Genomic DNA, 26,414 nt, shown 5'->3' on the forward strand with positions numbered 1-26,414 from the left:
AATAATTAATCAAACTAGAAACAGAAGTAATTAATCTTTCCCTGTGTGATTTCCTGTTATAACATATCTTGGCAACAACTACGGTCCAGCTTTACCTGTGACATTTCACCATTATATTCCATACAATTCTCCCAATTATAGTAAGTCTTGCCATACACTTCAGAAATGGTAGAAGTATATTTCTTTCTTTCTTTCTTTTTTTACATATTGTACTGCAGCTGGGTTGATGCAGTGCGACAGATAGGCAGGAACAACAGAAAGTTCAACATAATTGGTGTCTTTATTTTCAGAACTCAAACATAGGAGTGTTGTCCTCCGGATTGCAGCCGAGTTTCCACAAATACAGTCCAGAACTCAAAACCCATTGCCGTGGACAATGGCACCGCCGTGTCTTTTGGGTTCTTCAGCCGACTGGAAGTCCCTGGCTCTGTGTTAGCTCTACACAGAGCCACCTACTCTGCAGCTTGCAAACTCCAACACTAACACACCCCAGGCAAAACTGACAGATTTTAAATGAAATTGTGGCCATAGAGCCACTTCCAAAACCGGAAGTGTAGGGAGGGATTCTCCCCACTACCAAACCTGCAAATCCCTCTAAAAATAAAAGCCCGTAAAGGGTTTTCCTAAAAATCTGACTGTTACTACTTGGACCCAATCCACTTTCTTTTATTTTGCCTTGTGACTCACAGACATTCTGCTGTGAACACAAGGCACTCGAGAGGATTTAATAGGACTCCGTCCGCATCCTGGGGGACACATATCGACCCTCACTGCCTCACAATATATAGATACAATGAGATGAAATCAGATTCATTGGTTACACTAATGAAAATTACATAACCTATAGTTACAATGTACGAATTGGAAATTCCAAAATAAAAAAACATGGCCCTTCAGAAAGTACTAGAATAGCAAGTTTCACTCAGCAACATACGCTGCTGCTTGTTTCTGGAAAACACCCATGGAGTCAAAATCATCACTGCACTTGTAGGTAAAGTCCCAAAGGATCACAATTTTCAAAATGTGGTCACTTGCGGGGGGTAGAATCATAGAATCAAAGAATGTTAGAGTCAGAAGGGACCTCCAGGGTTATCATGTCCAACCCCTTGCCCAATGCAAGATTAATTAAACCATCCCAGACAGATGTCTGTCCAGCCTCTGTTTGAAGACTTCCACCTCTTGTGGTTACCTGTCCCACTCATTGATCATTCTCACTGATAAAAAAATTTTCAACATCAAATCTGTATCTTCTCCCTTTCAGTTTCATTCCATTGCTTCTTGCGTGTGCAAATGAGAATAAGGATGATCCATTTACACTGTGACATCCCTTTGGATATTTGTAGACAGCTATTAAGTTTCGTTTTAGCCTTCTTTTTTGCAAGCTAAACATTCCTAGATCCTTTAACTGTTTCTCGTAAGACATACTTTGCAGTCAGCTACCCATCCTGGTAGCTCTTCTCTGAACTTGCTCCGGTTTTTCAATGTCTTTTTTAAAATGTGGTTCCTAGAATTGGACACAGTATTCCAGATGAGGCCTGACCAAGGAAAAGTATAGGAGGATAATTACTTCATATGATCTAGACTCTATGCTTCTCTAAATACATCCTAGAACTGTGTTTGCCTTTTCTGCTGCTGCATCACACTGTTGACTCATGTGCAGTCTGTAATTTATTAATATACCCAAGCTTTTTCACACGTACTGTTGCTTAGTTCTATTCCTCCCATTCTATAGATGTATGTTTTGTTTTTCATGTCCAGATGTAGAATCTTGCATTTCTCCCTGTTAAATACCATTCTATTAAGGTTCCGTCACATTAAGCGACGCTGCAGCGATATAGACAACGAGCCGATCGCTGCAGCGTCGCTGTTTAGGTCGCTAGGAGATGTCAGACACCGGCAACAGCAGAACGATGCAGGAGCGATCCAGTGACGTACTTATCGTTCTCGCTGGTTGTTCGCTCCAGTTCGCTCCATGAAGAAACATTGCAGGCATCGTTGCTTTTGCTGTCAAACACGACGATACACGCCGATCTGACAACCAAATAAAGTTCTGGACTTCTAGCTCCGACCAGCGATATCACAGCGGGATCCAGATCGCTGCTGCGTGTCAAACACAACAAGATCGCTATCCAGGACGCTGCAACGACACGGATCGTTGTCGTTCTCGTTGGAAAGTTGTTTAGTGTGAAGGTACCTTAAGTCACTGCCCATTGTTCAAGCTTATCCAGATCCTTCTGAATCCTTTCTCTGTCTTCTCTAGTGTTTGCTCTCCCTCCTAGCTTTGCATCGTCTGCAAATTTGATTAGTTTACCTTCAGTTCCCTAATTTGCTCTTCTAGTTAGCTCTTAGGGTACCGTCACACAGTACCATTTTGATCGCTACGACGGCACGATCCGTGACGTCGCAGCGATCGTATGATTATCGCTCCAGCGTCGTAGACTGCGGTCACATGTTGCAATCACGGCGCTGGAGCGATGCCGAAGTCCCCGGTAACCAGGGTAAACATCGGGTAACTAAGCGCAGGGCCGCGCTTAGTAACCCGATGTTTACCCTGGTTACCAGCGTAAACGTAAAAAAAACAAACAGTACATACTTACATTCCGGTGTCTGTCCCCGGCGTTCTGCTTCTCTCCACTGTGTAAGCGCCATAGCCGGAAAGCACAGCGGTGACGTCAGACGTCACCGCTGTGCTCGCTTTCCGGCCGGCAGGCGCTCACACAGTGGAGAGAAGCTGAGACGCCGGGGGACAGACACCGGAATGTGAGTATGTACTGTTTGTTTTTTTTACGTTTACGCTGGTAACCACGGTAAACATCGGGTTACTAAGCGCGGCCCTGCACTTAGTTACCCGATGTTTACCCTGGTTACAAGCGAACACATCGCTGGATCGCTGTCACACACAACGATCCAGCGATGTCAGCGGGTGATCAAGCGACGAAAGAAAGTTCCATACGATCTGCTACGACGTACGATTCTCAGCAGGATCCCTGATCGCTGCTGCGTGTCAGACACTGCGATATCGTAACGATATCGCTAGAACGTCACGAATCGTACCGTCGTAGCGATCAAAATGGTACTGTGTGACGGTACCCTTAGGGGCTCTGTATATGGAGTCTGTAAACTATTTTAGGAAAATCCAGGAGGCAAATAACTCTTTGTCCCTCCAGAGTCTCGCCGAGTGGTTAAGCAGTACTGTTCAGCCACATACAGTGTATTTTCACGTTCAGCAGAAATTGTGTGACAAAATTTGGTGTCATTTTTACTCATTTCTTTTTGTGAAAATGTAAAATCTGGGGCTAAAACAAAATTTTTCAGTTAAAAATTTTATTATTTTTTTCTTCACTGCCCAAAGGTATAAAATTGTGTTCCACACCCGTAGTGTCCATATGACAACTGTATCTCTATATAAATTCATTGAGTGGTGTAGTTTGTCAAATGTAGTCACTTATGGGGTGTTCTGCTGTTCTGCAACCTCAGGGGCTCCCCCAGTGAGTCATGGCACCCGCAAACCATAACAGGCGCTAACACAATGTTCATCAGCCTCTGGAATGTGGCCTGAGTCCGATGTAACCCAAAAGGCAAGACAACGTATTGATAGAGACCCTCTGGTGTTATAAAAGCGGTCTTTTCGTTCACTAACTCTGTTAAGGGGACCTGCCAGTAACCTTTTGTGAGATCCAGCGTGGTGAAGTACTGGGCCTCCCCAGTCTCTCAATTAGCTCGTCCACCTGTGGCATGGGATAGAGGTCAAATTTTTACACTTCATTTAACCTCCTGAAGTAATTACATAAGCGTAATGACCCATCTAGTTTCGGGATTAAGACAATGGGGTTGGCCCACTCACTTCGGGACTCCTCAATGACTCACAACCGGAGCATTTGCTTCACCTCGGCCGCGATGGCCTGTCTTCGGGCTTCTGGTACTCTGTACAGTTTCATTCGCACCCTTACCCAGGGTTCAGTGACAATGTCATGCTGAATCACTGAGGTTCGCCCCAGCAGATCTGAGAATACATCTGTATTCTGCTGCACCACAGCTCGTGCCTCCCATCGCTGCTCTTTTGTGAGGGCGTCATTTACTTTTACCTCACACCCGGCTGTGTCCTTGGCCAGTGCCAGAGGGACCCCCGTTTGTATGGCCGGAGTCGCCTCTGTGACCAAACATTCTCGGTCCTTCCAGGCCTTTAGCAGGTTTACATGGTACAGTTGTTCGGGTTCCCTTTTCCCGGGTTGGTACACTTTATAATTCACTTCCCCCACTTTCCCCTGTATCTCATAAGGCCCTTGCCACTTGGCCATGTGTTTACTCTCTGTTGTGGGTACTAGTATCAACACCCGGTCTCCTTCTTTAAAGGTCCTGACCGTGGCCCTTTTATTATACATGCTGCTCTGAGCAGCCTGGGCATCCAACAGATGCTCCTTTACTATGGGCCGCATGACCGCAATCTGATCCAGCATACTTGTCACATACTCGATGACACTCTTATGTGGAGTGGGCTCCTGTTCCCACGTCTCTTTGGCTACATCCAGCAGTCCCCTTGGGTGCCTGCCATACAATAGCTCAAATGTGGAGAACCCCGTGGACGCCTGTGGTACCTCACAGATGGTAAATATTAGATAGAGCAGTAACATATCCCAATCCCTCTCATCCTTGGAGACCACCTTTTTGAGCATGGCCTTGAGGGTCTTATTAAACTGCTTCACCAACCTGTTGGTTTGTGGATGGTACACCGACGTGTGTAACTGTTTAATCTGGAGCAACTTACATAGCTCCCTGGTCACCTTAGACATAAAAGGGTTCACTGATCTGTCAAGATCTCCTTGGGTAGCCCAAGGCGACAAAACATTGCAAATAGTTCACGGGCTATTAGTTTAGCTGAAGTGTGGAAGAGTGGTATCGCCTCTGGGTACTGGGTGGCATAGTCTACGACTACTAATATGTGTTGGTGGCCACGGGCTGATTTTACTATTGGTCCTACTAAATCCATCGCAATCCGCTAAAAAGGTGCCTCTATAATGGACAGAGGCACCAATGGACTCCGGGAGTTCGTGGTAGGTGAGGTTAGTTGGCACTCCGGACATGTGTCACAGTACCTTTCGACCTCAGCATAGACACTAGGCCAAAAAGAAGCTGCAATATGTGCTCTAGCATCTTTTTAGCCCCCAAATGCCCTCCCAGCATGTGTTTGAGCCATGTCGAGCACCGCCCAATGATAGGATTGGGGCACTACCAGTTGTTCTACCACCTCCAGCTCAGAGATTACCTCTAGGGGAAACCTATCAGGGTTACACTCTGTCCCTATGTTGGTGACCCCTACGGCAGATATCACTGACTCAGGATCTTCGGGTTCTGTGCCCGGAATACTATTTACCCTCAAAGGGTTAACCCTGGCCTCCCAGAGGGACCAGAACAGGGGTAAGTGTCTTTCCAATACAGTCCCTTATGGAAGAGTCTTTACCACCCCCACCACATGTTTTATCTCCCAACACGGGGTGGAGAATGTGACCTCCGCAGTTGGGTACTCTTGGAGGTCCCCATGTATGCACACTACCCCCACTTTCCGTCCATTAGGACTGTGCCCAGCAACTAGGGACCCGTGTACCAGGGTCACGAAGCTCCCCGAGTCCAAGAGAGTGTCAGCCTGGTACCCATTAACGAGTACCTTGCACAGCTGAGGTTCGGTACCGGCAGAGTCTGTACTGGCAATGCAGACTGGCTGGGCATACATAGATACGCGGCGGCTATACCCGCAGTCCATGGGTTCTGTTGTTAGGGGCAATTGGCAACCACATGTCCAGGCTCTTGGCATCGCCAACACTTAACGACTGTGGTACGAGGGAACCTTGGGGCCGATTTAGGGGATACGGGTCGGTTGTCACTCTCCTTCAGAGATATCCTTGGTATGGGCACGATCCTTATTGGCCCCAGTGCAGGGCCGTGTACTTTTCCCCGACTCCTGGGTCGGCGGGGCCTTACGTGACAGCCGAAGGGGAGCAGTGTCCCGTATAAAGTCCTGAGTGGCTGTATACCGCTCTATCAGTCCTACCACCTGGTCCAGAGTGCCTGGGTCCCCTTGCCCCATCCAATGCTGTATGGATGCTGGCAGGGCCCTCACCAAACGGCCAACTACCACCCTCTCTACCATCTGGAACAGGGTTAAAGTCTCAGGCTGGAGCCATTTTTTAACCAGTTGCAGTAAGTCATAGGCCTGAGACCGGGCAGGTCGAGACTCGGAAAAAGAGCACTGGAACACCCGTTGGGCCCGCACATATGTATTAACCCCCAGTCTGGCAAGAATCTCACCTTTTAGCTTCCCATAGTCCAGGGCATCATCCCGACTGAGGTCCAGGCAGGTCTTCTGGCCATCTCCCGTCAGAAAGAGGCTACCACTTCAGCCCATTGGGCCACCGGCAAGCCCTCCAGCTCAGCAGTGCATTTGAATACAGTGAGGAAGGCCTTCATGTCGTCCTCAGGCGCCAGTTTCCTCGGTACTGACCGGACTTTGTACCTGGCCTCTGACTGATCCAAGGTCGCTGGGGAGGGTGCCTCTCGCATAGCCACTATCTGCTGCAGAATCAGCTCATTAGTCTTTTGCTGCTGTTGATACAACAATTGCTGCTGATGGTTGTGCTGCTCCTGCCTTTGCTGGCTAGGACCAACTGCTTCAAAAGTTCCTCCATTTTGTCAGTCGGCTTGAGCTGAAGCATTGCCAGCTTAAATCATTGACATGCAGCACTCTTTGTGGTATGTCTCAGTTCCCACTGCCTGCATTCTGCACTATATGTGGTGCAGCGGTGTCCTTGCTGTGCAGAGAGATGCACTGACCCAATCAAGTTCAAAACAAAAATGTGTTTAACCCCTTAACGACCGCCGATACGCCTTTTAACGGCGGCCACTAAGGGTACTTAAACCACAGCACCGTTAATTAACAGCGCTGTGGAAAAAGTGAATAGCGCCCCCCAGAGTCGGATTTTCTCTGGGGTCTCGGTGACCGGGGGTAGCCGAGACCCCAGAGAACATGATTCGGGGGTTTTTTACCGACCCCCGAGTTGCGATCGCCGGTAATTAACCGTTTACCGGCGGTCGCAAAAAAAACCCAAAAACCCGATTTCCCATTTAATTTCTCTGTCCTCCGATGTGATCGCGCATCAGAGGACAGAGAAATGGGGTCCCCGATCGTCCCCGATACTCACCTGTCTCCCCCGGTGCTCCTCGTGGCTCCCGATGGGCGCCGCCATCTTCTTCCGGCAAAAAAATGGCGGGCACATGCACCCGGGAGATCTTTGGGGTCTCGGCTGCCGAGGGTAGCCGAGACCCCAAAGAACATGATCGGGGTGGGTTTTTACCGACCCCTGTTTTGCGATCGCCGGTAATTAACTGTTTACCGGCGACCGCAAAAAAAAAAGAAAAAAAAAAGCGATGTGTGATTCTCTGTCCTCTGATGTGATCGCACATCAGAGGACAGAGAAATAGGGGGATTCGGGGACCCTATCATACTTACCGGTGTCCCTGGGTCCTCCTGTGTCCTCCTCTGGCCGCCGGCTTCTTCCTTCTGTAAGAAAATGGTGGGCGCATGCGCAGTGTGCCCGCCATAATCTGCTGGCCAGCAGCTAGAGGAGTTGGGGCTAAATTTAGGGTTAGGGTTAGGGCTAGGGTTAGGGCTTGGGTTAGGGCTAGGGTTAGGGTTGGGGCTAAATTTAGGGTTAGGGTTGGGGCTAAATTTAGGGTTAGGGCTGGGGCTAAATTTAGGGTTATGGCTAGGATTAGGGTTGGGGCTAAAGTTAGGGCTAGGGTTAGGGTTGGGGCTAAAATTAGGGCTAGGGTTAGAGATGGGGCTAAATTTAGGGTTAGGGTTGGGGCTAAAGTTAGGGTTAGGGTTGGGGCTAAAGTTAGGGCTAGGGTTGGGGCTAAAGTTAGGACTAGGGTTGCGGCTAAAGTTAAGGTTAGAGTTGGGATTAGGGTTTGGATTAGGGTTGGCATTAGGGTTACGTTTGGGATTAGGGTTAGGTTTGGGATTAGGGTTAAAGTTAGGGTTGGGATTAGGGGTGTATTGGGATTAGGGTTAGGTTTGAGGTTAGGGTTGAGATTAGGATTAGGGGTCTAAATATTGATTATCCACAAAGTTGTCTCTTGTAGCAGTATATAGTTCACTGTAGTTCCTCATTGGTATAATTTTGTTTTTAACCTTTTATGTACCATCTTATGTTGCTATTGCAATAAGGGTGGTAGTAATAACAGTCCTCTTAATTTGGATGGTGTATACATAAATGTACAAGAATTATCTCTAAAAAAAATTTTTGTGATAGCCATAAGTAGAGTATGCTGCCACTATGTTTTGCTACTGTTGGTATAAGTGTGTCCCTGATCCTTCTATATATACCGTCCCTTCCATGAATATGGACATTGTTATAATGGTAATATTTCAGGATGGTTGTTTCCTTTTCATCTGCTGTCTTTTATTTCAGGTCCATGTTGGTGAGCCTGAATTTGTTATTTGTGTGCAGGAGTTGATTAACTCTCATGGCCACTCTAAGCTGAATGTGCCTGCCCTCGTCAGATCGCAAATGCTAAGCAGCTTGAGGCTGGGCAAGTACCAGCATGGGAGACTGGCTGGGAATTAATACCCGATTGGTTTTGCTGCACAATATGGACCTGGAATGAAAGAATACAATTGGGAGTTTTTTATTTATATGGTCAGACTGCACTTTGCGCACCAATGCGACTTGGAGAGAAGGAATGCTGAGAGAGCGCTCCTGTCATGCACACCTATGGCAGATTTGTTTTTGTTTTCTTTGTGCTGCTGTTATATCGGATCTGCGACATGCGCACAAGACTCCTGCAGACCGATGATGTCATGGACATGTGTGCGGCGATGAACGTTCCTGTCCTGCGCACCTTTGATCCTGGTGTGGTGTTGTAATTTCGGATCTGTGACATGTGCATAAAGACTCCTGTAAGCCGATGACATGCGCACAGTGATGGACATGAGTGGGCGTACTCATTGGAGATGACACGTCGAGAAATCACTCCTTGGATTGGTGGACTGCTGAACATTGCATGCTGGGGAGGTGGCGGTCACATGATGCGAGAGCTGGAGAATTGATTGGACTGTTACCGCTATGAACACTCCCATGCTGCTATGGCAATCACTGATGCTATGCTCTGATTGGTGCGATTGGTTTTGTTTACACCATGGACTCTGGGGATGTTTATGTGGATTTATGGGCGCAATTCAATAGTAGAGAACGATCAGAGTAAGTTGAACTATGTTAGTAGTTAGTATATACAGAGGGCTGGTTATTGGTTATTGTTTTTTACTGTGTATATGTTTGTTATATTTAATGTCGTTTTTTCTAATTGCACATGGCTACCCCATTGGTTACTAGTTAATTGATGGGTTGGGTCAGATGGTATATAATGGTGGTTATATGGTCTTTTCACTATGCTTGATAAAGGTCTCAGGACCGAAACGTTGCAGATGGCAGAATAAACATGTAAGCTGTTCTGTCACAATTGCTGTGGTGCTGTCCGTTTCTTCTTTTGCATTAGGATTAGGGGTGTCTTGGATTTAGGGTTCTGATTAGGGTTATGGTTGTTTTGGGGTTAGGGTTGCGATTATCCTTAGGGTTGTGATTAGGATTATGGATCGGGTTGGCATTAGGGTTAGGGGTGTGTTGGGGTTAGGGTTGGAGTTAGATTTGGGGGGTTTCCACTGTTTAGGTACATAAGGGGGTCTCTAAACGCCACAGCCAATTTTGCGCTCAAAAAGTCAAATGGTGCTCCCTCCCTTCCGAGCTCTGCCATGCACCCAAACAGTGGTTTACCCCCACATATGGGGCATCAGCATACTCGGGATAAATTGGACAACAACTTTTGGGGTCAAATTTCTCCTGTTACCCTAGTGAAAATAAAACCTTGGGGGCTAAAAAATCTTTTTTGTGGGAAAAAATGTTTTTTTTTATTTTCACAACTCTGCATTATAAACTTCTGTGAAGCATTCAAAGTTCTCACCACACATCTAGATAAGTTCCTTGGGGGATCTAGTTTCCAAAATGGGGTCACTTGTGGGGGTTTCTACTGTTTAGGTACATCAGGGTCTCTGCAAACGCAACATAATGCCCGCAGACCATTCTATCAATGTCTGCATTCCAAAATGGCGTTCCTTCCCTTCCGAGCTCTGCCATGCGCTCAAGCAGTGGTCCCCCCCACACATGGGGTATCAGTGTACTCAGGACAAATTGGACAACAACTTTTGGGGTCCAATTTCTCTTGTTACCCTTGTCAAATAAAAATTTGGGGGCTTAAAAATCTTTTTTGTGGAAAAAAAAATTATTTTTATTTTCACGACTCTGCATTATAAACTTCTGTGAAGCACTTGGGCATTCAAAGTTCTCACCACACATCTAGATAAGTTCCTTGGGGGTCTAGTTTCCAAAATGGGGTCACTTGTTGGGTTTTTTTACTGTTTAGGTACATCGGGGGCTCTGCAAATGCAACATAACGCCCGCAGACCATTCTATCAAAGTCTGCATTCCAAAAGGCGCTCCTTCCCTTCCGAGCTCTGCCATGCGCCCAAACAGTGGTTTACCCCAACATATGGGGTATCAGCCTACTCAGCATAAATTGCACAATACATTTTGGGGTCCAATTTCTCCTGTTACCCTTGTGAAAGCAAAATTTGGGGGTGAAGAATCATTTTTGTGGAAAAAATGTTTTTTTATTTTCATGGCTCTACATTATAAACTCCTGTGAAGCAGTTGGGGGTTCATAGTGCTCATCACACATCTAGATAAGCTCTTTGGGGGGTCTAGTTTCCAAAATGGGGTCACTTGTGGGGGGTTTCTACTGTTTAGGTACATCAGGAGCTCTGCAAATGCAACATGACGCCCGCAGACCATCCCATCAAAGTCTGCATTCCAAGCGGCGCTCCTTCCCTTCCGAGCCCCGATGGGTGCCCAAACAGTGCCCCCACCCACATATGGGGTATCAGCGTACTCAGGACAAACTGGTCAACAGATTTTGGGGTCCAATTTCTCCTGATACCCTTGAGAAAATAAAAAATTGCAGGCTAAAAAATCATTTTTGAGGAAAAAAAAAGGATTTTTTATTTTCACGGCTCGACTTAATAAATTTCTGTGATGCACTTGGGGGTTTAAAGTGCTCACCACACATCTAGATACGTTCATTAAGTGGTCTAGTTTCCAAAATGGGGTCACTTGTGGGGGGTTTCTACTGTTTAGGCACATCAGGGGCTCTCCAAACGCGACATGGTGTCCGATCTCAATTCCAGCCAATTCTACATTGAAAAAGTAAAACGGCACTCCTTCTTTTCCAAGCTCTGCGGTGCGCCCAAACAGTGGTTTACCCCCACATATGGGGTATCGACGTACTCAGGAGAAATTGCACAACAACTTTTGTGGTCTGATTTCTCCTGTTACCCTTGTCAAAATAAAAATTTGGGGGCAAAAAGATCATTTTTGTAGAAAAAATGCGACTATTTATTTTCACCGCTCTATGCTATAAACTTCCGTGAAGCACCTGGGGGTTTAAATTGCTCACCACACATCTAGATAAGTTCCTTAAGGGGTCTAGTTTCCAAAATGGTGTCACTTGTGGGGAATTCCACTGTTTAGGCACATCAGGGGCTCTCCAAACGCGACATGGCGTCCGATCTCAATTCCAGCCAATTCTACATCGAAAAAGTAAAACGGCACTCCTTCACTTCCAAGCTCTGCAGTGCGCCCAAACAGTGGTTTACCCCCACATATGGGGTATCGGCGTATTCAGGAGAAATTGCACAACAACATTTATGGTTAAATTTCTGTTTTTACTCTTGTGAAAATAAATAAAATGGTTCTGAAGTAAAATGTTTGCAAAAAAAAGTTAAATGTTCATTTTTGCCTTCCACATTGTTTCAGTTCCTGTGAAGCACGTAAAGGGTTAATAAACTTCTTGAATGTGGTTTAGAGCACCTTAAGGGGTGCAGTTTTTAGAATGGTGTCACACTTGGTTATTTTCTATCATATAGACCCCTCAAAATGACTTCAAATGTGATGTGGTCCCTAAAAAAAATGGTGTTGTAAAAATGAGAAATTGCTGGTCAACTTTTAACCCTTATAACTCCCTAACAAAAAAAAAATTTTGTTTCCAAAATTGTGCTGATGTAAAGTAGACATGTGGGAAATGTTATTTATTAACTATTTTTTGAGACATATCTCTCTGATTTAAGGGGATAAAAATACAAAGTTTGAAAATTGCAAAATTTTAAATTTTTTTGCCATATTTCTGTTTTTTTCATAAATAATCGCAATAATATCGAAGAAATGTTACCACTAACATGAAGTACAATATGTCATGAAAAAACAGTCTCAGAATCAGCAGGATCCGATAAAGCGTTCCAGAGTTATAACCTCATAAAGTGACAGGATTTAAATTGATTCTTCACGGTTAACCCAGTGATTTCCAAATTAATATATAAGGCGTTGCCGGCAACTGAAAATAACCAGACGGAGACGTGTGTCTCTGTTTGGGGGGATCAAGCTGATCTCTCTGGCCCCCGTTTATTCTGTATGACTTTATCATAGTCATAGAAATTACACTTCAACCAATCAGCATAAGAACACGCTCACGGCTCTTAGCCTATAAGAATGCAGGAACAATCTGTGCGTCAAAGTTTTGTAGAACAATACACCCTCAGTCTCATGTTCTACCGAGGTTGCAACAATCAAGGTCTCATCAAAATCTCATAACAGCTGTAACCTTTAGCCTACTAACAAAATTTATATCAAAACAACAAAATGGAGTCGAAAAGCACAAAATGGAGAATCTTTCTTAATTTCTTCCTTCACATTCCCCCCTAGATAAATTTTGTTAATTAATGTCCAGCATCAGAGATACTATCCCAAGCTCTAAGCTCGAGGGGTACTGGTCTTCACATGGCTGGTGCCATGTTACCAGACATGGCTGTTGCGGCGTACCCGTCCCCCCTGTATACTAGAATTTACGAATAACAAGTATTAATAACAGTAGTGGGGATCTTTTGAAGATAGCCATGCGCTTGGCTTCAACATCTTCATCAGATAACTTTGTGAAATCAGTGTAGAGAAGAGCAGGGGTGGCAACGCTTTTGGTTTCATCATTAGTTATCTTAGTTCAGAATTTCCTAATACATACAGAAATACACCAAAAAACAAATTTTAGTATTACATACATAACAAGGATAAAGGCAACAATATATAACAAACTTTGCAAAATTCCAGCTATCCAGCCCCCAGGTCCCTCAAACTAATTGGCTGGATTAAGAAAGGAGAAGGTGTCTTCCCACCAACTGTCCTTATTATGGTCATTGTTTTTATCATATTAATTTCTGAGTCTTTGAATATCCTCTAACTTTAACTTCATAGTGCTATTGGGATCTATATAATGACAGCATGCGGGTCCAATAACCTGACACGTACCACCCTGTGCTGCTGTTAAGCAATACAGTATATTGATTAGTGACTTTGATAAATTGGTTTTGGACAACAACAGTAGTATATTAAATATATCCAATATATCCCAAATTTGATCATCTAGATAGTCTGTGGCCCTAACCAATTTATCCCACATTTGTGTAATCATAGAGTAAATAGAGATAGAACTGACAATTTTATTGGCTATACCCATCTGTACTACTAATCTTTCATAATACTGTACAATCTTATTATTTCACAGTATAAGATATAGTAGTACAAAAAGTATATAAGAAAATATATTTTCACCTTGACAATCCCCCCTAAACACTAAGTTTTTCCCTTAAAGAAAGATCCTTCGAGACTGTCCATGTGATGGGAAAAGGGGAGGTGGATTTCTTCATCCAGACACCTCAGAAACTCTCCCCTAGCGAGAGGCCTCCAGGCAGCTGAACCCTTCACTAACTTCACATGGAGTTCTCCCACTGTCCCTAAACTAAATCTCTTAGCATCATCTGAGAATGAGGGGTTTTGTCTACTCTCTTGAGGGGGACATACTTAGGGATCTCCCTTGGATCAGTACCATCGTACTCTGGTGGGTCTACTTCTTGATTGAGGAAGGTGCCAGTCGGGATTTCTTTCACTAACTACCTAGGCCTGCCCAGGTGTACTTATACATCTATCATATTGTCATTATTTGTTTGTAAAATGAGAAGGGTTGGTTCTCAGGGTCAGCCAATTGTTTTTGCATAGCTAGCTAGTCAGAGGGCCTCCAGGGATAATACTCCTGTATCTGTCTTACCCTACCTGATGTGGTTGGTTCTCTGGTGGTGGGGGCGACATGACATGCTGGTCTACAGCTCCTTCCCAAAAGGATTACTGTCAGCCTACTCCCAAAAGTTAATGTCTCCAGTATCCACCAACCACAATCCTGTGTCAGCTTCTTATATCACTGCATGTGATCTTGTCTGGACAGGATTCAGTGTAATTCTCTTAGGTCGGGTTGCAGCACGGGTCATACAAGTATTAGGGCCCAAATCCTCAACTATACCCTAAAAGGCATCACAGCTATAATTGACAAATCTTTGTTCACTGTAATATATATATTTGATCCATTCAACATTTTTATTAATCTGCACTTGTGGGATTATAGAAGCAAAGCCGGCATAAATCTGGTTCTGGGCTTTAAACTGGTCAGGCACCCCCCTTGGCACCCCAATGGCATCAATACACACTTGTGGATCTTCTTCACAACTCATATAGAGCTGATCGAGACTTCTCCTCTTTCTGGTAAGTTCATCAGGTATCTTTGGTGTACATATATTGTGTATGTTTAATTAGCAAGTCAGTATCTAGAGAACTGTTCCCTTTGCAGAAACCTGTCTCGAAGATCCCTACTAGTGTACCTGTGGTGTCGTGGGAATTATAGCAGGTGTAATTGTCAGCCAATACGGTTACTTCTCCTGGAACCTTTAGTCTGGGTTTCTCATGAATTAGTAGGACATAATCTGGGCAATCAGTGGACTTCAAACCTTTCAACAGATTCATGACACAGGCAGTGGTGTTGTCGTCAGGGAAAAGCAATGCATGTGTGTATAGATGTGTATTCGCAGCAGCACAAGCAATACATCCTACAAAGATATTCTGGACTCTTACATTGTATCTCACCCATTCTAACCATAGATTTTTCCTTGGGGCTGTTTGTGTTTCTATGGAGAAAACCTCTTGCTAACTGAGACCTGGAATGGGGATTACTTCATTGACTACATTTTGCAAACGCTCACCTGGGCCTGTTTTAGGTGTACTGGTAACAGGGTCCTTGGTTGGTCTGAAGCTAATATCCTGGAGCTGTATATGGCCTAAATTCCCATTGTATCCACTACTAAATACATAATTATAATGCCTTCCCAGTACAAATGTCTGCAGGTCAGCAGATTGGGGGCTTTCGAGATTTAGGAGGAGGGGGTGACAACTTTTACCCCATTTACAGCCTCTAGGTGGTTGCAGAAAGGCTGTTAGATGCATTCTCTCACTAAGACTCCTACCCATCCTATCCTTGGGAACATGGCTTCACTAGGTTTATATCCCCAATCATCTCCTGTATTCCAGGCAGCATCTGTCCAATAATAACAATTATTGTTGTCATTTCTGGTAACACACATATAAAACTGGATGATTCCCTCTACCACCCGTTCAGTCTCGAGGCACTTAACTACATCACAGAAATCAAATCGCCAGATATTTGCCGGGGCTGTCAGGTTTACCCAGAGAATAGTGGGACCAGAATTCTCATTTTTACAATAGGGACCAAAGAGGTAGGGGCGAGGATAGCCCTCAGTTCCAGGATCAAAAACAACAGTCTCTTTTACAGTGTGAGGCATGGATCCAGGTGCTCTTTCCTTCGAGTTTTACTGCAGTGGGGGTAACCAGGATCACCGTGTGAGGTCCTTCAATTCTCGGCTGGAGACAATCTCTGCGCACAAACTTTTTCACATACACCAGGTCTCCTGGCACAAAGGGATGGTGTCCAAGAACCTTGTCTGGGTCTGGAAGAGAACTGAAAATGGTTAAATGCACTTTGGTAAGGTGTCCATGTAAGGCCTGCACATAGCTAGTCAAGTCCTGTCTTCCTGTTTGGGGTATATCTTACTGAAAACAAAGCTAGAGGGAGGCATTCTGTCCATGGTTTATCAGTCTCTGTCATTGCCTTCTGGATTTTAAGCTTAAGAGTTCCATTTAGTCTCTCCACTTTTCCACTGCTCTACGGATGGAGTTTGCAATGCTTGACTTACCCCCAGTGCTGCCATTACCTCTGACATGATCTCTCCAGTAAAATGGGAACCCTGATCGCTTTCAATGACTTCAGGAACTCCATACCTGCATATGATCTCAGCCATCAGTTTGTTCGCCGTTGTCTTAGCCGTAGCTTTGGCAACTGGGTAGGCTTCTGGCCAACCTGAAAATAAATCAATGCAGACCAACACATACTCATACGTCCCTACCCTGAGTAACTGAATATAATCAATCTGCAGTCTCTGGAATGGGTTAAAGGGCCGGGGAGCGTGTTTGGATGGGGTTTTCACTGTCCTACCCTGATTATGTGTTGCACATATCATGCAGCTCTGTACCTGCCTTTCTGCGCAGGTGGAAAACCCGGGGGCAATCCATTGTCTCTGTAGGGTGTCACACATGGCCGTCTTCGAGTGGTGCACATTCTCGTGCAGAACCTGTGCCATCATTGGGTACAGTACCTGTGGTAGGCAGACCTTTTCACCCCTCCCCCATAGTCCAGTGACGGTATCAGAGCAAGCCCCTATCTTTTGCCACCTATTTTTCTCCTCCTTACTTGCCTGTTCTTGTAACCGGGCTAAGATGTCTTTCAACACAAGTGGAGATGGTGGGGTGTCTAGGTGATGTACTTGAGAGGCTACAGGAGTGCTTGCTGCTTTCTTGGCAGCCTGGTCTGCCAGTGCGTTACCCTTTGTCCGTCCATCAGTGCCTTTGGTATGTGCCTTTACCTTTATGATGCCTGCTTGGGTGGGAAGCTGTAGTGCATTCATAAGTTGCTGGACTGCCTCAGCATGTTTAATGGGGTGGCCATTTGCTGTCAGGAAAGCCCTGGCTCTCCAGATAGGCTCATAACCGTGTGCAATGCCAAAAGCATACCTAGAATCAGTGTAGATATTTACAGTCTTACCTTCTGCTAGTTTGCTCTGCTTCTTGTGCAGACATATGAGCTGGCATTGACTCTGCCTTGATTACCTCATGTTCTGAGACCACAGCATATCTGGTACAGAAGCGTCCTTGGTCATCTTGGTGACGGGATCCATCTACAAAAAGCTCAAAATCAGCATTAGAATAGGCACACTAGAGACCAGCCGTTTCCTGAGACATCAATTCTAGACAATCATGTGGTTTGGAAACCCAATCTTGTTCCTCTGGTTCCATTCTAAAAAGAAAAAGAGTGTCCTTCCTCATATCACCTACTCCTCCCCCCTTTGGATCCATAGGAACTAGGAGAAGAGTAGCGGGGTTCAGGACAGTGCACCTTTTTAAAATCACATTAGTAGGCATAAGAATAGCACACTGAAGTCGCAGCTGTCCAGCCATGGACATGTGGCTAGGTTGTAACTGGAAAGGGGAACTTGAGGGTAGCATCTGTCAGCAGGGGTGTGACAATTTCTTTGAAAGTGACCGGGCCGGCCATAGCGCCAACACTGCAAGTGAGAACTGGTGCGGCGGGGCTGGGGAGCAATACCTCCAGACATAGGGTTAAAAGAAATATTTGAGTAGGGGACTGAATTGTATAAGGTGGGAGGGCTGGAGTTAGAGTTTGCTGCTGGGCAGCCCACTGATAAGGAGCCAGCTGCATGCCTGTACCTGGGGTGGGGGCTGAAATTGGAGCAGAGACTGCTGTGGCTGGTTTTAACCCTTGATCTTCCTGTTGATGCAGAACGTGCTAAATTCTTTTGAAAACTTTTAATTACTTTTAATGCATCATCCGGAGTGGAAATCTCAATATCGGTTCTGACCGACATTATTGCCTCCTTCAATTCAGATTTAAGGCCGGACATTAAAGCTGCCACAAATAGGTGTGAATGGGCTTTATTATACAATGAGAATCCCAAATCTTTAAACACTACCATAAGACGCCCATAAAACTTCTCGGCAGTCTCCCCCTTGTCCTGTGTGACATCTGTGAGGGAGGTAGCTTGGTCCGCTAATCTATCTTGTGCCCATACTTTTAAAGCATTACAGAAATCAACCCCACGCTCATATGTTCCCCCATCCAGGTTCACATTATACATTATGCCACCCTCAATGATTGGAAAATATTCCTCCCCAGCCTTCACTTGGAGTAAGTGTAACAGATCTCTCCGGGGAGTGGAATAAATCTCTCGATTCGCTGCTATTTGTCTATAGAAGGCCATGGGGGAGGTTTCTGGATCGGGTAATTGGTTACAAAGGGTGTCTATCTGGGATGGAGAAAAGGGGGTATACTTTGGCCTGTCAGGAGTAGCTTTCACATCATCTTCTTCAAACTCTGATATTACTGACTCGAGGGCGGGAGAAGATGGCGGTAATACGGGCACAAGAGGCATCTGCTGCGGAAGCGGGGCAGGAGGCTCTATTACAGTTAGATATTGTATTGCCTGATGGGCCGTTAGGCGGCTATCAAGGACAAATTGGACCTCCTCCAATTTTATGGGGTTTTCCTGTATACAGCGCTCTATTGCTGATACTATAACCATGGCGGCATCCTTCCTGGGATATTGGCAGATACCGGCAGAGATTAATGGTATGGCTATTGTACGTTGAGGCATCGTACCGGGGGGAACGGAGGAGGCATACAGGATTGCGTTCTAGCAGTGGCCGATAATAGGTGCCGTCAGCGTTTAGCAAGGGAAAGGTGGGGGCTACAGCCCCGGATCTTCTCGCTCCACAATTATAACAGACCTCTCTACACTGAGAATTAGTAACTTCGCATACATCACAGATCCATGCAGCCGGATCATAGGATGGAGGTGCACTAAGTTTTGACAACCCAGTATATATTGGTGCCTTGGGATTGAGGGTTACAAGTTTCCTTCTAAAACTAAACACTAGATTTCACTTTCAATTTACAATATTTCACAGATCTACCAGCGCGTAATCTACACTGAGAAAATACAGAGAAACCTTGGAATGCAGCCACATACTGCCCCCTCCTTACCAAAAACAGGAGATAAGAAGAATCACAGCATTCCTCTACACAGAGAAAGCCATAACGCAGCTGTATAACTCCCCCCGCCCATCGGATATTCCAAAGACAAACACAGACACGAAATACAGCAGTTCTTAGACTTAATTAATTTCTACAAAATCTTCATCACACATTTCACATGCCAGATTGAGAATATTTTCCCTGCATTCCTGACAGATTTCTTTTCCCTTCTTTGGGCTAACAATATCAAATTTTCATCACACAATTCAAAGTCTTCTTCTTCCACGGACTGATTCTCCTTTAAAGCGAAATACCCCTACTCAGTCGTGTATAGATACCAGAGCGGCCGTGTAGCCTATTCCACTAGGGTTTTCACCTGTCCCCCGCTGGGACAACCCAAAATCGCGGTACTCAGCGAAAGGAGGAGGGCGTCTTAGACTTAACCCTCCGGACCCCCCTGGAAATACACATATATATCTATGTATTCCTGAGTTACGTATCCTACCCAATCTTCGATCACCTCACCGCGCCTGATTCTAACAGTGATCAGGAATTCAGGATATTTCGACTGTAAAAAGAATTACATCACTGGTTAATCCGGGGTGTCCGTCCCTTATGAGGTACGGTTCGAGCACTGGGCTTCCAATGGAACTACACCTCTATATGATTCCACCCAAGAATCATCCCACCTCCGGGGACAAACCTCAGATCCTCTTTGCAGCAACAAACACAGGAAAACCACACCAAACGGTCAGTCTGGACAGTATAACTGCCAACTTACCGTGGTTGTTGTGGGGGATGATCAGTCCCAATTTTCCAGTGCCTGCGTCCGGTCCGAGGGTCCTTTGTCTTGTTGTCCTCCGGGGGGCAGAAGCGTTCCTGTTTGGAGCCCCACGTAATGGGCGCCAACTGTTGAGGGAGGATTTAAATTGATCCTTCACGGTTAACCCAGTGATTTCCAAATTAATATATAAGGCGTTGCCGGCAACTGAAAATAACCAGACGGAGACGTGTGTCTCTGTTTGGGGGGATCAAGCTGATCTCTCTGGCCCCCGTTTATTCTGTATGACTTTATCATAGTCATAGAAATTACACTTCAACCAATCAGCATAAGAACACGCTCACGGCTCTTAGCCTATAAGAATGCAGGAACAATCTGCGCGTCAAAGTTTTGTAGAACAATACACCCTCAGTCTCATGTTCTACCGAGGTTGCAACAATCAAGGTCTCATCAAAATCTCATAACAGCTGTAACCTTTAGCCTACTAACAAAATTTATATCAAAACAACAAAATGGAGTCGAAAAGCACAAAATGGAGAATCTTTCTTGATTTCTTCCTTCACAAGACCTTTTGGCTCCATTTGGCCCTGTGTTGCCTCACACAGGGAAGGCTCTGCAGACCGACTGCTCAGTCTGCCAGCAAGCTCAAAACTGACACACCTAAACCCTTTTGCAGGGTTTTTTTTTCTTCCCTCTAGACTCTGTGGCCATGGGCCACTTATAAGATTTGGGCTGGAGGAAATGGACCGGCCCCACTACCTTCCTACAGTCCGTTTCAAAAATAAAAGCCCATACCTAGTTTTTCTGAACAATTTCTTGGTCAAATAACTTGACCAAGTTCACACTCACTTTTATTCTGCCTTGTGACTCACAGGCAACCTGCTTTGAGCACAGGGCACTCCAGCGGATCTAACACGCTTCTGAGTACATCCTGGGGGACACATAGTGACCCTCACATATGACACCGTTCTTTGCCTCACAACATACATCAGGGGATCTCCAAACATGATATGACATCCACTAATGATTCCAGCAAATTTTGCGTTCAAAATGTCAAATGGCGCTCCTTCCTTACCATACACCCAAACAGTAGTGTTATGCCACATATTGAAGATGAAATGATCTCTAAAAGGGCTAAAGTTAAAGATGACACATTTCCTTGGTATTTTAGGCACCCCAAAAAAATATTTGGACAGCCTTGGAGAATTGTATGCTCAGATAACTTTGATCAAGATTTCAGACCTTAATTAGCTTGTTAGTGTTATGGCTTGTTCACTATCATCGTTCGGAAAGGCCAGGTGGTGCAAACTTCCCAGCTTTATAATAACTCAGCTTCCTCTATCCTTGTGCCAAAAACAGGTAACTAAGAAATGGCAGTTAACAGGAACGGTGGAGGTCACGATAAGGTCTAGAAGACCAAGCAAAAATTCAGTGAGATCTGCTTGCATGATTGCTAAAGAGGCAAATCAGAACCCCCACTTGACTGCAAAAGACCTTCACAAAGATTTAGCAGACTCTGGTACATTGTTCTACTGTTCAGAGACTGTTGCACAAACATGGCCTTCATGGAAGAGTCATGAGAAGGAAATCTCTCCTTTGTCCTTAACATAAAATTCAGTATCAGAAGTAAAAGTATTTACAAGCTGGGATACTTACAAAAGGGGGTGCTACTAGGTACTAACCATACAGAGTGCCCAATCTTTTGCATCGGTCTATTTTCCTTTTTGTAATTTTTAAAGTGTAAAAAATGACAATTTTTTTTTTTGCCTAAATTACAAAGGAAATGTGTAATCTTTAACTTTAGGACTTTTAGAAATCATTTCCTCTTCAACTTGCCTAACAGTTCACAATAAGGCCGGTTTCACAAGTCTTGATATTTCCGGTACAGGAAAATCCGATGCCGGAGATATCAGTGTCCGTGTGTGTACTCCGTGCGGCACACTTGTGGCAACCGTGTGCCACATCAGTACCATACGGATGGCCACCAGAGAAGAAGCGCTACAGTAAGCGCTGTTCCTCAGCGGCTGGTGCTGAAGCCGGCTGTCATCCATTCTCCCCTGCTCTGCCGGCGAGCAGTGCGAGCAGGGGAGAATGAATGACTGAGAAGCTGTCAGCACAGGCTCAGTAACTAGTAGTGATGTCACTGAATCTGTGCTCGCTGCCGGCATGAACTCCTGTGACCTCAGGACCGTGGGAGAATGCAAGTGATGAGGTCACGGCAGTTCAAGCTCTGTCACAGTGACTTCATCACTTGCATTCTCCCACGGTCCTGAGGTCATAGGAGTTCATGCTGGCAGCGAGCACAGACCTAGTAACGTCACCGCTAGTTACTGAGCCTATGCCCGCTGCATATCATTCATTCCCCAGTAATTTACGCATTAGCACTGCTCCCAGTTGTAAACTGTATATCCCCTAGATATGAATTACGGCGTGGACTGACTGAACCTTGGACAGGTATGGGTATATTGTTGGTTTATTATTTATTTTATTTTTTTTTTTACAGATCGAGGGTGTCGCTTGGATTAGCAGGATAATAAAGATGGCAAAACTATGTGTTGTATGATTTAATTAAAATACTTTATTCTTACTGTGTGGTGTTTATTTAACCCTTTACCTGTTGGCATATGCAACAGATTAGGACTTATTATAAGTGAAAGGAGGACTTTACACTTACCAGACAGCAGATGGCGATAGTGTGTAAAGTTATATACTTGCTGTAATGTGGGGAGGGAAGCTCTCAGTTGTTGGTTGTTTTTCTTACTTCCTGTTATTCATTCTTCTTGTTGAATGTGTTATGTGTCAGTGCACGGATTATGTGACACTGAATTGTATCTCATGTTTATCCAGTATGAAGTAAATACTGTTTACTCAAGATATCTTGCTGATTGAAGCTCTCGTAACTACAGCGGTGACTGCAAGAAGACGCACTCTGCAACAGGTTATGGGCCCATGCACCCCAGACACTACAGGTCTGTTCTACAAGCCCTGGCAGAAGGATTCTGGTTTATATCCCCAGATAACGGAGCACACAGATAAGCTCTGTAAACAAGGAAATAAATACAGAGTGACAGAGGAATTCATCATCCCAGGAGCTGGATATACAGGAGAATAAATTCAGTACAACTCTCTAAACAAGTAAGACTATAAAAAGATGATGAGTAACACAGAACTGAAATTTACAGTAGCTAAACTGAATAGTGAAAATTATCAGTTATGGAAATTCAAAGTAGAGATGTTGTTATCTAAGGATGATCTATGGGAAGTAATTGTTACAGCAAGACCAGATCAAGATAACCAGACATGGGATAAAAAGAATATGCAAGCTAAAGCCACCATTAGCTTATTAGTGGATGATGCTCAATTAATACATATAAGAAATGAAGAAACAGCTAAGGGAATGTGGGAAGCATTAAGAAAACTGTATGAAAGACCTAGCTTGAATCACAAGTTATTTTTATTAAGAAAGCTTTACAGTATGAGATTGAGTGCAAATGACGATATGCAGAAGCACATATTCTCAATTATGGAAGTGATATCACAGCTAAGATCTATTGGTGAAGATGTTAAAGAAAGTCATGTAGCAGCTATATTGTTGTGCAGTTTACCAGATTCGTATACAGCCTTGATAAATGCCCTTGAGACGAGACCAGAAACTGACATTACATTAGATTTTGTGAAAACAAGACTAAAGGTACCGTCACATTAAGCGACGCTGCAGCGATAGCGACAACGATGGCGATCGCTGCAGCGTCGCTGTTTGATCGCTGGAGAGCTGTCACACAGACCGCTCTCCAGCGACCAACGATGCCGAGGCCCCCGGGTAACCAGGGTAAACATCGGGTTGCTAAGCGCAGGGCCGCGCTTAGTAACCCGATGTTTACCCTGGTTACCAGCGTAAAAGTAAAAAAAACAAACAGTACATACTTACATGCGTCCCCCGGCGTCCGCTTCCTGCACTGACTGAGCTCCGGCCCTAACAGCAGAGCGGTGACGTCACCGCTCTGCTTTCACTTTCACTTTAGGGCCGGCGATCAGTCAGAGCAGGAAGCGGACGGCAGGGGACGCGCAGGTGAGCATGTACTGTTTGGTTTTTTTACTTTTACGCTGGTAACCAGGGTAAACATCGGGTTACTAAGCGCGGCCCTGCGCTTAGTAACCCGATGTTTACCCTGGTTACCAGTGTAAAACATCGCTAGTATCGTTGCTTTTGGTGTCAAACACAACGATACACGGCGATCGGACGACCAAATAAAGTTCTGGACTTTATTCAGCGACCAGCGACATCACAGCAGGATCCTGATCGCTGCTGCGTGTCAAACTAAACGATATCGCTAGCAAGGACGCTGCAACGTCACGGATCGCTAGCGATATCGTTTAGTGTGACGGTACCTTAATAGATGAATATCAGAGAAGAAAAGAACAAAGAAATGATTCTTCTACTGAAAAGGACAGTAAAAATGCTCTTAAAGCTACAGAATTCAAAAAACCCTATAATAAAGAGACAAGAGAATGCTTCAGATGTAAGAAAAAAGGTCATTTAAAGAAAGACTGTACCATATGGAAAGCAGAACAACAAAAATTACAACATAAACAGCATACACAGAAAGTAAAAAACACAATTTCCGATTCATGTGAGAATAATTGGAATGGCACATTTAAAGTAACAGACAAGAAATCATCACTTGGTTGGTTTATTGATTCAGGAGCAACGAGTCATATGACAAGTGACAAGAATTTCTTTACTGATCTTGATTTAGATAAGAAAGAAGCCATTTATCTTGCAGATGGAAGCAAAATAACCGCAGAAGGTATCGGACAAGGTATGCTAAATTGTTCAAACGAGTTCGGGCAAGATTCAAAGATACTTGTACAAGATGTGTTGTATGTTCCAAAATTGGAAGGCCGATTATTATCTGTGAAACGTTTAACAGCAAAAGGACTTACAGTGAAATTCAAACACAATGAGTGTGCAATTATTGCAGGAAACAAGGTGATAACCAAAGTCAAGGCAGATGAACAATTATACCATCTTGACACACCAAAGGAACAGATGAAGGTATGTACACATGATCACAAAAACTGTATTCACATGTGGCATAGACGTCTAGGACATAGACACCCTGACAGTATAAGGGAACTACAAAGAAAAGAATTGACAAAAGATTTAAAGATATCAGATTGCTCAATTACTATAAGATGTGAATGTTGTATAAAATCCAAAGCCACAAGGATATCTATTCCAAAAGAAAGTGAGATGAAAAGCGAAAGACCACTTGATTTGGTGCATACTGACATATGTGGACCCATGAAAGTGACCACATCAGGAGGCAATAGATACATGTTGACTTTTATAGATGATTACTCAAGATACACAGTCACATACTTAATTAAAAATAAAAGTGAAGTTTTTTATAAACTTGTAGACTATGTAACAAGATCAAGTAACAAATTTCAAAGGAAGCCAATTGTCATCAGAAGTGATAATGGAGGTGAATTTACAGGTCACAGAATAGAAGACTACTTAAGACAAAATGGAATAGAACACCAGAAAACGGTTCCATACACACCTGAACAAAATGGAGTAGCAGAAAGAAAAAACAGAACTCTAACACAAATGATAAGATGTATGCTGACGGATTCCAAACTACCAGAGAAATATTGGGGTGAGGCAGCAATGACAGCTACATATCTACAGAACCAACTTTTTTCCAGAAAACTGACAAAAACTCCATATGAACTGTGGCAAGGTATGAAACCAAGTGTCAATCATTTAAAAGTTTTTGGTTGTAAAGTTTTCATATTCATTCCAACAGAAAAACGTTCCAAACTTCAAAACAGATCCATGGAAGGAATATTTGTTGGATATAGTGAAAATTGCAAAGGATATAGAATCCTAGATCCCAAAACAGACAGAGTTACGGTGAGTAACAGTGTGACATTCATTGAAGATTTAAATGAAGACATTATGATTTCAGTTGAAACAAAAAATGAGAAAACCAATAGTGACACAACTGAAGAAATATCTGATGAGAAAGAAGCAGAAATTAACGAAGAACAAAATACTGAAAGTGAAGAATCACAAGTACAAACAGACACAGAACCAAGACGTTCAATGAGAGAGAACAAAGGAAAACCACCAAAACGTCTCTCATACAAGACAAGCACAAGAAAAATCTATGAGCCTACCTCTTGGGAAGACATATCTAATCTTCCTGTAGAAGAAGCTAATAAATGGATAGAAGCAACAGAAACAGAAATTAAATCCATGCAAGATTCAAATACATGGACACTAACAGATTTACCAGAAGGAAGAAAAACCATAGGATGTAAATGGATTTTTAAATTTAAACACCAAACAGATGGCACAGCTGAAAGATACCGAGCAAGACTCATAGCTAAAGGGTATTCTCAAAAATATGGAGAAGACTATGATAAGACATTTGCTCCAGTTGTCAAACACACTACAATAAGAACTTTA

This window comes from Ranitomeya variabilis, chromosome 2 (genome assembly GCF_051348905.1).
Source record: "Ranitomeya variabilis isolate aRanVar5 chromosome 2, aRanVar5.hap1, whole genome shotgun sequence".
NCBI lineage: Eukaryota > Metazoa > Chordata > Amphibia > Anura > Dendrobatidae > Ranitomeya > Ranitomeya variabilis.